The following is a 12158-nucleotide window of genomic DNA, read 5'->3' on the forward strand; positions in this document are numbered from 1 at the left end:
TTTGTGAACTTTGGGTCTGTGAATCAAGGGAAGGCTCTCTCGAAGACTTCCATTTCCAGATGGCTCTCCGGCTGCATCATGCACTGCCACCGGTTGGCAAACCGACCGCTGCCCGGCCGTCCAAGAGCCCATTCGACCAGAGCGATCGCTGCTACTACGGCGTTCCTGTCTGGTGTGCCCCTGCTGGACATCTGCAGGGCTGCTACGTGGAGGTCTACGCACACCTTCACAAGATTCTACTGCGTCGATCGGGAGTCCAGGGTCGGCCAAGCAGTGCTGCGCAACCTGCTCACTTAAGGTGAGCCTGGTGAGGTGGTAAGAATTGCTTAATGTTGAGTTTTGGATGTAATGCTTAATGTTGAGCCTTTGCCACCTCCCGTGGTTGAGCAGGTGTATACTTCTATGTATTCTTTTATTCATGAGCATGTGAATCCATGCCAGACCCCATGCTGGAGAAGGAACAAGTTACTTAACTGTAACTGTTGTTCTCCAGCATGGGTCTGGCATGGATTCACATGCGAACCCTCCCACCTACCCCTCTGCGGCTCTTCACTTGGACATACTGCCACTTTGCGTGTTACCAAATCCGAGGATGGCTGCCAGAGGCGGGGCTTAGGGAGAGGGCAGTCATTGGCTGGGGACAGTATGACCCAGAGATCAGTGATTGGTTACTACTAAGAAAGACAGATCAGAGACTAAAAAGATACTGATTTTTTCTTTACCGAGGATTCCCAGCCTGACGACGGGGAATATTCATGAGCATATGAATCCATGCCAGACCTATGCTGGAGAACAGTTACAGGTAAGTAACTTGTTCCTTCAGCTACATACAACCTGCAATAGGTTCTCCTACCCCCAAAATCTAGATGTACCCAGGTGTAACCTATAATGTTGATGGTTGTCTTGCCATATCCAGTTGCTCTTACTTTCGTGAGTTGCAAATCCTCCATGCTCCCTTTTTAATTCCTTAAGAAATGTTTCCACATCCACCATCGTATACGGAAATCCAGTATATCGACCATTACTTGCAACGGTATACCGTTTATACACATAGATGCCCATGGGCCCACAATTCCTTGAGTCGGTGTGAAAGCTAAAATGTGCACTTCCTCTTCAAATCCATTTCTAATTGCCAACCAGCTACTTGGACCACCAACCTCCTCTAATGCTTTTATGCTTGACATATTTTTCCTTCCAAAGCGACCACCATTCCTCTGTATAGTGTTCATAGACTGTGAGTTGAATCTGCCTCTTCCTCTAGTGTTGAGGCATACTTTGCCAAAATGTCAAATTTGTCCACATCTGTAGCATTCCACATAATTGGCAGGGCAATCCTTGTCTGTATTCACATGCCTATACCAACCACATGTGTAACATTTACTTTGTATCCTGTTCATTGTTCCTCTATCTTTTCTGGAACTCCTACCAAAGTCATTTTTTGTTAATTTTTTTAGAATGGCAATTAATGCCTCCTCATCTTTGCCATGTTCTCCTTCATGTGCATCCTGCACAGACTTCAACTTGTTCTGTATCTCCTTCATGGACCTGTCTCCTAATTCCATTGATCTTGCTATCACAGTGGCTTGTACAAACGTGGGATCTTCCGCTTGCCACAAGCGCTGCTGAATGCGGGGATCTGCCACATGTAAGACTAGTTGATCTCTTAGATATTCATTTGCTACACCGGTGAAATTGCATGTTGATGTGAGGCCTCTCAATGCAGCTATGTAGGTGTCAACACTCTCCCCTTTACTTTGCTTCCTTGAGAAAAATCTGTATCGTTCCAAAACGATGTTGGTGTTATTGCCAAAATGAATTTAATTTTGTCAATGCTCTCTCATATTTCCTAACAGTACTGGAGGAAGAGTCACCAGAACCATCCTCTGTGTCCACTAATTATGGCAATGTCCTAAAATCCTCAAGGCTTCTGCCCCCACACAGTTCAATAATGTGGCTTCTCTCATATCTTCATTGAATTTGGCCCCTCCAATCGCTCTTAGATATACTTGGAAGCTATCCTGCCATTGTTCCAAGGAGCATATTGGATTACCAGGTTGTGCCAGGAATTGTATTGGAGCTGTAATATTCTGCATTTTGCACTTATATAGCTTCTGATCAAATGGTCACTCAAACAGCTGGAGGTTTCTATGCTCAATTAGTCCTGTATGAGCATCTTTTAATATGTGCATTCATATTACAGCAAGCATGAGAATCAGTCAGTATAGGGTCTTTCTTGTCAATGTGTTTTGTTTCGCAACTTTCTTTTTCTGCTTTGCAACATTCCAGTTTTCTTTTTTTTTTTTATCCTGGACTTGATTAGCAGTCACTTCATTCGACTAGATTCAGTATTACAACGTGGATGCAGTAATAATATCCATATGTCGCATAAATTACTCTGGCTTCAACGTTAGTTTCCGTACACATTTCACGAACGATGTTGGCATGGTAACATAATGTTGCAATCATAAAATGGCGGCACGTAATGCACATATCCAAGGTGCTTTACTTTAATCTTGAGCACCGTTGCCTCTAACAGCTCGTGCACCATTCATAAAATGCCTTGTCAATATTTCCTTTCAATGAAGGTATAGTTCTTATTTTTTTACTTTCACTTTCATCTTCATTCGCTAATGTTACCTTGAATTACGTCTTGCTCAATCTGCACAGTTTGGTGTGTGCAACAATTATCTTGCCTGTATGCTTCCCTCGTTTCACTCACACAGCCGGTGACTCCCTCATGGAAGCAAAACCGAAATATATATATATATCATGGAAGCAAAACCGAAATAAATATATATATATATCTTCAAAGCACTGAAAGACGTCAGGCTGGGTGAGTAGCACTCTTCATAGTTTCAGAAATAAACAAAGTCCGGACATCCAGGTTGAAAAAAATTTGTATTCTTTATTAATGCCTTGCAAGTGGCAAAATTCAATTTAAAAGGCCATAAAGATAAGGCTCTCCCAAAGTGCAATTATCCGTGCGCGTTTGGAACGTTAACGCGTTTCGCGGCTTGCCTCGCCGCTTGGTCACAACGATTCGTTCCTAGTAAACCATAGAGTTTTAAACCATTAGGCAGAGCAGACGGCAACCTTTCGTGCCGACACAGAAAAGGGGACTCCACTTCAAAACTCAGCCCATTCGAAACTAACTCATGGCGGCCATCTTGGTGTTGTTAGTGCCGCACTGATAGCATGCTTATGCGTACCACTTCCACCTAATTGGAGTGGTACCCTCCTTGAGAGTGTGAGGTCTGGGTTTGAAACTGATTATGATTCAAACTCAATATTGGTCCGCCATGGTCTGCCTCGAAGAGTAAAAGTTTCCCCGTGGAGCTCCATTATATGCCGAATGCCTGTTAAAAAATACAGTACATGTATTGGCTGGCCTCAGTTATATAAGATCTTATAATTGAAGTACCTCTATGAAATACAGAATCACTGTGAAGTGCATAGTGCAAACAACTTAGTAAAGTGCACCGGTCTTTGAAGGTGCAATAGTCGCTGTAAAGTGCAAAGTGCAAATATGTTCAATGATAAAGCGACATCAATTGGCAATCTAATCATTCTTAACTCGAATGGTTATATATTAGATCTCATCACTAAGATGTCTCAGTGAGATGCCAGGATCGTTATAAAGTGCATAGTGCCAGCAACATATTGGAATACAACAAACTCTTTAAAATGCAGCGATCACTAAGAATTGCAACGGTCTTTTTGGAGTACAACAGTCAATATCAGGTGCATTATGCAAAAATACTTGCTAATGCAGAATATCATTCACTGCCTGACTTAGACTTATCCGATTTATCTGAGGTCCTACCATATTATCTTTTCGGCATATTAGCTTGACAATTATTGGTTCAAGCTCTGCTTTGACAATTATATGTCAAACTCTGGTTTATAAAAACAAAAGGGAATGGCACAGTTACATGTCACACATGTGTAAACAAATAGATAAAAAGACAACCACCTAAAATTAAAATCGTATCCTGTACGAGTTAAAACAATATAAAATTCATAGCTGTTAAAGATGTCCAAGGGGCAGGGCTGATGGCCACCATTCTCATCCATTCTTTTTCCTTTCCCCTAATTCCACAAATGGGATGTGAGAATCCTACAATTTTTCTTCATTATGCAATATTAGAAAACTAACATGGACTTCTTTGACTAGTTGTTTGTATGCTCTACAACTTTTTTTGGAGACATAGAAACCGGTTGAACAAGAAAAGGAGCAAGACGGAAAAATTTAAATAAGAATAAAAGAGATGAAGGACAGACATCAACATTCCGAAAATGTAAAATTCAGTGCATTTTTTCTGGCAATTCATCACTGGCCTAAAAATGTGTGCAATTCCTCATCTATATTGTGTCCATTGGGGATTTTACTCTCAAAGTCCAATATGTAGCAGGTCTCTTTCTGTCTCAGGATTTTCTCTTTATCGCCTCCTCTGGGTCCTATCTCAATTCTGTGCACCCCAAAAAACCCAAAGCTATCCATATTTTTATCATGAAATTCTGCAAAATGTTTGGCCATTGGATAGTTCGCATCATTATTGATGATGGCCCGTACATGCTGTTGTATACGTGTCTTTAATTTACATTTAGTGCTTCCTATGTACCACTTGTTGCACGCACAGGTCAGCACATAGACAACGTATTCCGTTTCGCAGGTAATCTTCCCCAATATATGAACAGTTTGATCAGTAATGGGGTGTTTAAAAGAGCTCCTAGGTTTAGCGTATTTGCAGATATTGCAGTGGGTGCATTTGAAAAAGCCCTCTTTTTTGTTACTGGATAACCAATTTATCTTGTTGGTCTCATTTTCTTGGGTCATATAACTTTTCACCAAGGTATCTCTTATTGATCGATTTTTTCTGAAGGTTATCTGTGGGCGATTTCGAAGGTTTCTATTGAGATCCTGATCTGCCATGAGGATTCTCCAGTGATTGGTTAGAATACGCCGGATCTTTGGTGCTTGAATATCGAATGTTAAAATTAAACGAGTGTTGTCCTTCTCCGTGTTCCTTCTCTCATTGTCTCCTCTGCCTGCTATGAGGATGGAACGTTCGTTTGCTCTTGCTTTGAGGTATGCCCTTTCGACCACTCTTTTAGGGTACTTTTGTCTGGCGAACCCTTGAGCAGTTGTTCTACTCTCTGTGTCATAGGATTCCAAACTACTGTTATTTCTTCGTAACCGGATAAACTCTCCGTAAGGGACGCTCCATATCAGATTTTTCGGATGTCCACTACGTGCATGGAGGGGGGCATTTGTCCCTGTGATTTTTCTATGTAGTTCGCTAGTTATTTTGTTGTTTACTATCCTCACATTGACATCCAGGAAAGTAATCAAAGTGCGACTATGTGTTTCTGTGAACCGGAGATTATTATCATTAGAATTAAGTCGGTTGACGAAGTCTGTCCATCCTTGTTCGGTTCCTTTCCATATTATGAAGAGATCATCTATGTATCTCAGCCAGAGAATGATATTATTGGTATACTCAAGGTTCACATCTGTCCAGACATCTCGTTCTTCCCATGCGCCCATGGTTAAATTGGCATAGGACGGCGCAAATGTAGTGCCCATAGCAGTACCTTGCAGTTGTTTGAAATATTCGTTATTAAAGAGAAAGACATTGTTCGTCAAACATAAGTCTATCATTGAAAGTACCATTTGAGAATGTTCTAGATAGTTGAGGGATCGAGTCTGTAAAAAATGTTGACATGCCTGTTTCCCATATTCATGGCCAATCGATGTATACAGTGAAACCACATCCATACTGGCAAGTAGATATTCTTTCTCCCAGGGAATGTCTTCTATTTTAGATAGGAAATCTGTCGTGTCTCGTAGATAAGATGGTAATGCTGAGACAAATGGAAAAAGAACTTCATCTGTGTATTTTGACATATTTTCCAATGCAGAGCCCATTGAGCAGACAATGGGTCTGCCTGGGGGTTTCTTCATGTTTTTATGTACCTTGGGAAGAAAGTATATGGTAGGTGTGATTGAATTGGTGATGGTTAGGAATTTTCGGCTTTCTTCTGACAGTAGGCCCTTGGCTTCCCATTCTGCAAGTAGCATGTTGATTTTGCATTCAAGTTCTTTGATGGGATTCTGATCGATTTTCATGTAGCATTTGCTGTCATGTCATGTATATATAAACTTTTTGCAACAAGGCTATACCAAAGAACTATTGAAATGGCCTACATTAAAGCCCGTGGACTCTGTAGGGATAAACTACTGTATGACGTCAAGTCCACCACAGATGATGAACCTAGACTCATTGTCTCTTTTGATAATGCTTCCAACAATGTTCGCAGGATCATTGAAAGACATTGGCGTGTCTTGATTTTGGATAAAGATCTATGCCCCTTACTTTCCAAACGTCCCACTATCACGTACAAAAGAGTACAATCGCTCAGAGACGAGCTAGTTTCTAGCTTTTTGTCACCCATTGATAATCTTTCTAATTGGTTGGCGGTCTCCCCCATTGGCTTTACCAAATGTACTAAATGTAAAGCGTGTGCTCATGCCACTTCTTGCAAATCTTTTTTACATCCGGTCACTAAATCTAACCAAACTATTAGGTACTCTATCAACTGTGACACTGCTTTTGTTGTCTATGTCCTCTCGTGTCCCTGCATGAAGTGGTACGTTGGGAGCACTACATGCAAGCTCAAACTAAGGACTCTGCAGCATTTTAGGGCGATTAAAAATTCAGATCCCGCGTACCCCATGGCTAAGCACTTTTGGCAAGAACATGAGAATAACCTGAATTTGCTTACGTTTTTTGCAGTGGCACACATCCCTATTCATCCCAGGGGTGGATACCGTGTTTTAAAGCTAAAACAATTGGAAACCAGATTTATCCTGGATTTTGACACTAAGTTTCCCAATGGACGTAATCTGGATGAGGAACTTTACACGTTCTTGGGCACCTAAACTTTATCCATATGCATAATTCTTGTTCTTTTCTCTTTCTTTGATGTTTCTTGATTTTTTTTTTTGGTTTAGGTGTTTTTTGTTGGCATTTATTTCTGTTTTATCCTTGGTCTGTCTGTCTATCATTTTTCACCTTATTTCAGTGGTGTTTTTGTTTTTCTGTTTGACTTATTTTTGTCTAATGTCTCAGCTGTTGTAGCACGATTTGTGGGATCTTTATTGTTTTTTCTTATTTTTTTGTAGTCCTTTTGCCTTTTTAATCTTTGTGGTTCCATCCCTTTCTCTACGCTGTCATCCAGTTGCCCTCTCTGCTCTGTATCTTTGTATCAACAGATGCTGCCATTTCCCCTTTATATTTGCTATCCATTTTTCCCCAGCCTATGTTAGAATCATGACTATTGGTATTTTTTATACTTTTCAGTATAAAAAGATGGACTTTGCTATTTTACACATTTCCACGCTGCCATTTTGGCCCGGCATATTTGTACATAACTATGTTGCTATTTTTGTTTGCACTTTACTTCATCTGTTATTTGTGTCAGATTGCTGTTTCTTGCATTTTTGCACATGTAGATATCACCATCTTGGTCTTGCTTATTTGCACATCATCATGCTGCTCTAATTGCTTGCACTTTATTCCATCTGTCATTTGTGCCAGAATGCCATATGATTCACATATCTGAGACGTTTTTATTCTAACATGGGGCCGGGATATGGCGGACGTATGTTTTAATTTACTGTCATTGATGGGTTTTTCTTAGTCTTTCAATTGTATGTGGAATACTCCACTCATTCAACTGTCTGCGTATTATGACCTTTTTCTTTTAAAACTGTCAATCATACTGGTGGAACTGTGGGTTTGCCTGGCATGGAATGTTCGGTTCCGACCATACATGCATGGACCCCTTGTTACGATTTGTATTCAATGCACTATGCACTGCTTTGTCATTTGGCTCACATTGTTGGCCACTTGTGTTTTTCCATTCCATCATGGCTGCCGCCTATTCTACCTCCCCAGGCACCTACCCAGTTCCACTGAAATAGCAAAAGGACTACATTTGTCAACTATTAATGTGATCCGGTCCTTTGTTTCTTCACGTGACCAAGCGCTCAGTTGAGCGTGAAACTCGTTGTGTGCGGGTCGTGCTTACGGGCGTCCTGCCTCTGTTGTTGCTGCTGCAATACCGGCTGTGTTTTTTACCTATGTTTTTTTATATTATACATTACATTTTTGATCAATACTTTGTTGTGAGCTGTGCTATTTTTACTGATATTGGTTCTCCATCTGGCCCGCGGAGAGTGCGGTTCAATTTTTCCTCTTTGTTTCCTATATATATATATATATATATATTCGGTTTATTAATAATAAAAGGGAGCCCCCGGGTAGGGCAGCTTCCAGTTTCCACAGCGCTTCGTGTATGATTCTGAAACGGGCATTCCGAATCATACACAAATGCACGTGCAGCGGAACATGAACTATATACAATGAATTATGTATTATCATAACAGGCACCTACAATACCCGAACAAACAGACATAAGTTAAATATTACAGTTGTGGAACAAGACACATACCAGAGAACCACAGGACTCTTAGTGGATTTTCAGTACCACGAAGTTGAAACACAGACAAGTGTCTTTTCGAGTAATCTTGGAGGGATTTGGCCATTTTAACTAAAACCAGAAGCAACAAAAGTTGTCTTTGTCAAGGGTGAGAGTGAAACCTATACAGAAGATAATTATTATTTTGTCCTTGGAAGTCTGTGAAGATTGAAAGTGTTCTAATGGAACTTTGAGAATGATAACAAATCTGTTGTACATGCACCAGACAGAAGCCCATATCGAGAATTTTGTGCAAACTGCCCAGCTTTCCTTTTAGTTAGTTGTTTTTCCTTAAAGTGCTAGGGCCAGTTAGTTGTTAGATTCTGACAAAATAATAGGCTTTGGATTTGACAGGAACCCTTCGCTTTATTTTGATAGGTAGGGAACTTCCCTCCATAGCGATAGGCGTTTTTACTTTTTATTTAAATGAAGACATTTAACTATGACCCAATGTCCTGAGTCGTCCTTCTGGTTCACCACAACCTACTTCTCCTGGAAAGGCTGATGCAGGCCTTATTTTTTTCCCTGATGGTTTTATGATGTTCCCAGCATTGTTAGCCTCCTCTATAAAGAAAAGAGTCCGAGAGACGAGGTTTCTACAAAGCCCGCAGTAAGCCATTGGCCTTCTAGTGCAACAGCTTGAAACCCACTTTAATTTTCACCTTATAAGATAATTGCAAGTTTCCTACAGAGGTGGGATTCGCCTTTTCAGGATTGCACGACAAACCATAACATTGGACATATGGGTCATATATCAAAGATAAGGCACTGTCTGTCCTTCTTTAAAAATAAAAAAAAGTGCTTTTCCCTTTACTTCAAAACCTACATTTGAAGGGAGCAGTGGAGCTTGTTCTAACGGTGGAAGTCTGGAAAAGCTGCTGTTACCATTACTTTCTGGCACCCATAAATGATGAGGGACTAGCACCCAACCTAGATCTGAGACTTTTTATGAAGCTCCTCCGAAAGGACCAACTCCATGTGGTCACATTGGGATATTGATTTTGGAGGATCTGTACCAATTTGTTTGTCTTTTGATTTGCAGGATGCACAGGTTCAGGTCCTTCCACCCCAAACCTCAGAATTACTTTTGTTTCATTGTAATGTTAAAATATTGGGATTTATACTGTGCACCACTGCCATTTGAATGTTCTCCCAAAGGTCTGGCATATCTGAGAGTGGTGTGGGGGGGTGGGGGGAAGAGAGAGAGAGAGATATATATACCAGCGGTGCTCAGAAAAAGAAAAAAGATGAAAACATCAGCAAGGAACTATCTTATAGAAAGAGAAATGTTATGTAAAAAGGACATTTCTAAGTGGTGAGAGGAGGAGTACTTGGAAAATTATTTGGATATAGGGCGTGTGCCCAGGGGTCTACGTATTATGACCACACCGTCATTCGAGGATCAATGTTTGAGGAATGGGTCAGAGCTAGCAAGGAATGCTCGGCCCGTTTCCTTACTATTTTGGTCAAATATGCCAAACCAGACCGGTCGACTGCATTGAAACATCTTGAAAAAGCAGAAAGTGAACTAAAAGACATTCCGGTTACAGATGAGCGTAACAAACAACATGCAAAAATTGACAAGTCCCTGATCAACTATGAAGATGACCTCAAGCAACGCAAACATAGAAAGTTTATCAGAGACAAGCTAGATTATGAATCCGGCAGGGTGTTTACATTTGCAAAACGTTTTGTTTCTTTACGTAAGATCTCTAAATAGCAACCATCATCGACGCAGCCTATGGAAGAGGGGATCACTTCATCTGAATCTGACGTCTCTAATTCAGAAAATGAGGAGCCTAGAGGTAATTTTAATTTTTTAGAACAGATGTGTCTTCTGTGCCAGGATGGGAAAAATCAGAAACAAGGCAGGGGTCGTGGAAGAGACAAAATAAGAGGAAGAGGACACAAAAGGCCAGCAGGAAGAAACACTGCCGAGGACAACGTGGGAAACGGCTCAAAAATCGATCAACAGAGCAGACAAACATGCTCTGCTGCCAAGCATTATAATCCAATATGAAGAAGTCTTGCCAGATTAAAAATCTTTCCTCACATATTCTTATGAATTCTCAGAAGGTACTTTTATCTCTGGGATTGAATGTTTGTCCTACCACTACCTTTGACTATGTATAGTCACGACTGGATAACGATTAATTTTTTCGCAAAATCAAATTAAAGTTTTTTGTGATAAATCCAGTGATCAATAAGCCATCAGCATTGCGCACAGGCCATACGGATCTGTGCATTTCGGATATTCCTTCTTTGGTTGATTTGGGCTGTCTAGATGATGACTCTTTTGACCCTTTGAATCTTGATTTTGTTGACTTTGACATTGATCCCAACTGGAATGTTCGCACCAAACTCAAACAGAAATCTGGATTTAATCCACCTATTCCAGATGGTGGTTGCATTGAGGCCTTTCATGATTTATGTGTTAATTATCTCCGAAAATTACATAGATTATCCATAGTCAACACTAAACAGAACCTCACCTCACCTTGTTACGTCAGGCTATGTCTGAATTCGAAAATTTACCTTTCATAGTTATCAAACAAGCAGATGAGGGTTCCAACATTGTGTTACAGGACCGGGTCAGTTATGTTGCTGAAAGGCAACTTCGTGATCGCACATGTTATCTTTCCATATCGACTAATCTTTTCTGAAATTCAGTCTGAGCTTACTTCAATATGTACCAACTCGGTGGAGAATGGTCTCCTTGATGAAGATCTGTGCAAGTTCCTTATTCCCTCCTGTTTTATGATACCCACAATTTATTTCCTACCCAAAACACACAAATCTTTCACACATCCACCAGGCAGATCAATCCTCACTTTATTTGGTCTTTGTTTGAGCATCTGGTAAAATGTATAGATGAGACTTTGATTTTGTTTGTTTCAGTTTTACCATCTTATTTACGGGACACCAAGGATTTTTTGTAACACATCAGCGACACACCATGGGAAGAGGGTGTTATTTTGGCCACATTGGATGTTGTTTCATTATATACTTCTTTTGATCATGATGTTGGGATGAGGGCCTCTAAGCATTTTTTGGACGCACGATCATTGATCATGATGATTTTGGAAATATTATTTTTCTGTTTAACCAACAGTGTGTTTTTGTTTGAATAGTCTTTTTTTCCGTCAGATGAGGGGTACTGCAATGGTCAGTACATTTGCACCTGCTTACGCCAACCTCACTATGGGGTGGTGGGAGGCTACGCTTCTGTCTGATTTCTGTTAATTTTCCATCACAAATTATTTAATGGGGGTGGTATATTGACAATGTTTTTATCATTTGGAAAGGCACTGAAAGCGACTGGTTGGCATTTGTAATTCACATTAATACTAATCAGGTGAATCTGAGATTTACAGAAACAGTGTCGATGTATCAGGAATAACGGTAGAAGTGGAGGGCAAGGACCTAGGAGGCGCCTGTTACGCTCACCTGGCTGACACAGGGGCGTCGGTCTGACCCGGACAGCTGCGGTCTCCACCCACGTCATGCGTAGTGTAGCGATGACTGACTGGATCTGCCCTCCTAATCTTGTCTGCTTAACCCGTAGAAATATTCTCCTGCAAGTGGAGAGATGGATTTAGCCACTTGTGGATTCA

At 40.7% G+C, this 12158-nt stretch overlaps 1 protein-coding gene across 3 annotated transcripts in view; it reads left to right on the top strand.

The window, feature by feature from the left end:
- SEC31B (SEC31 homolog B, COPII coat complex component) overlaps nucleotides 1–12158 on the top strand; it is a 2991081-nt gene that overhangs the window by 395662 nt on the left and 2583261 nt on the right. The window lies entirely within an intron of this gene.

The sequence above is a fragment of the Ambystoma mexicanum genome, chromosome 8 (genome assembly GCF_040938575.1).
Source record: "Ambystoma mexicanum isolate Mex_15411 chromosome 8, UKY_AmexF1_1, whole genome shotgun sequence".
In the NCBI taxonomy this organism is placed as follows: Eukaryota; Metazoa; Chordata; class Amphibia; order Caudata; family Ambystomatidae; genus Ambystoma; species Ambystoma mexicanum.